The following is a 2,317-nucleotide window of genomic DNA, read 5'->3' on the forward strand; positions in this document are numbered from 1 at the left end:
GCGCTCCGCCCCAAGCCACCCTGCTGGCGAGAAGCCGGAGCTCCGCCCTCGACCCGGCCCTTGGCCTTTGACACCACAAACCGACCTCCTCAGACACCTTCCCTGGGACCAGGAGCCCACCCCGCCCCACTCGCCCCAGGTTAGATGACACTTGGAATTCCTTCACTTCCTTTCACTGACAGCCCCGCAGGAATCTCAAGCAGCCCTAAGTCTTTGCTTAGTTCCCACTTCCCAGACATTCCTTCCGCCCTAGTCCTGGAACTTAGGTCCTAGAAACTTACTAGGGACAGTTTTAAAGAGTGTGTGTGGGGGCGGGGGGGGATTATTTTGATTATTACTACAGGAAAAGATACTGGGTCATGTCTTGTAAATATATGTTGGAATCACTATTTTTAATAACAGTATATAGATGGGTGGAAGGAAACATCAAGTTTCTAAGTAATGCTTCATCCAGACTGTGCTGTGCTCAATCCGGTCACTCAGTCATATTCGACTCTTTGCGAACACATGGACTGTATGTAGCCCGCCAGGCTCCTCTGTCCATGGGATTCTCCAGGCAAGAATACTGGAGTGGGTTGCCATGCCCTCCTCCAGAGGAATCTTCCAAACCAGGAATCAAAGCCAGGTCTCCAGCATTGTAGGCTGATTCTTTACCATCCAATCCACCAGGGAACAAGTGAGTATGGCTGAAATAAGCTTCTGATGGTTGCTGGTTAATTTTCACCCTACATTATGTAGGCAGAAATGGTCACAATTGCGAATTTTCAACAGACATAGGTCTTATTAACAACGAGTAAATAAAAGCAGATGCCAGTTTCTCACCTGTAATACACCCCAGGACAAAAATAAATAAATAAATGAGACCCCGCATTTCCTGTAGGGCTTCCCTAGTAGCTCAGCTGGTAAAGAATCCGCCTGCAATGCAGGAGAGCCTGGTTCGATTCCTGGGTCGGGAAGATCCACTGGAAAAGGGACAGGTTACCCACTCCAGTATTCTTGGGCTTCCCTGGTGGCTCAGCAGGTAAAGAATCCACCTGCAATGAGGGAGACCTGGGTTTGATCCCTGGAGAAGGGGACAGCTACCCACTGCAGTATTCTGGCCTGGGCGCAAAGAGCAACTTTCACTTTCACTTTTCAGTTTCTGTATGTGAGTGTTTCTGATTCAGTTTGAGGGATATTAAGTTCTGTTGCATGGTAGATAGAGAGTTACATAGTTGTCCTTTGAAAGCCCAGGAGGCTTACCTTTTGTGTGTGTGTCATGGACTCCTCTGGTGGTAGTGAAGCTATAGCTACTTTCCTAGAAAAATGTTTATAAGTGCATACAATGAAAGTACTAGTTGCAAAGGAGGTCAATTATATTCAAAAGAAATTATCAAAGTGTTCTTTCAGAAGCTTGTGCTACAGTAATATAGCAGTGTGCTACATTGTTAACACATTAAATAGCAAGGTGTAGCACTGTTCTTTCAGGTAGTAATGAGCATAAATGTTGTTTCAAGAAATCTGTAGCACTATAATGAAATATTGATCATAACTCTTATTTCCATTAGTAACAAAGTCACAAGTATTGCTAATGCTTCTGGAACTTGTTTCCTACTTTTGTAATTGAAAGCAATCCTTAATTCCATTAGAAATCAAGATACTTTCCCCTCATTCAAGGTCACAAACCCTCCGTAATTCTATATATGGACCATCTGGATTAAGAATTGTGCCATAGTTACCTTATGACTGGGTGGGATCTCTTCTTTAGGGAGGTTTTTTTTTTTGAATTGTCTGTTTGAACACAAATACTCTGATACCATGCTTTTTTCTTTTTTTTTTTTTCTTAATTTTTGGCTGTGCTGAGTCTTCGCTGCTGCACAGGCTTTTCTCTGGTTGTGTGAGAGGGGGCTCCTCTCCAGTTGCCATATGCAGGCTTCTCATTGTGATGGTTTCTCTTGTTGTGGAGTGTGGGCTCTGGGGCATGTGGGCTTCAGTAGTTGTGGCACATGGGCTTAATAGCTGTGGCTCACGGGCTTAGTTGGTCTGCAGCATGTGGGATCTTCCTGGATCAGAGATCCAACCCGTGTCTCCCGCATTGGCAGGTCGATTCTTTACCACTGAGCCACCAGCGAAGCCCTAGGGAGGTTTTTAATGACAGTCTTTGGAGAAGAGAAGAATCTCATATGTGACATCAGAATTTAGAATGAAGACCTAAAAGAGAAGGCCTGGGCCAATGGCCAGGGCTTCTGTGTTAGTTTGGAGAGCATTATGCCAATGATTCTGGATAGTGACCAGTACATAAAACTGTGCCTGTACATCTGATTGGACATATAATTGT

Source organism: Bubalus bubalis, chromosome 8, assembly GCF_019923935.1.
Source record: "Bubalus bubalis isolate 160015118507 breed Murrah chromosome 8, NDDB_SH_1, whole genome shotgun sequence".
In the NCBI taxonomy this organism is placed as follows: domain Eukaryota; kingdom Metazoa; phylum Chordata; class Mammalia; order Artiodactyla; family Bovidae; genus Bubalus; species Bubalus bubalis.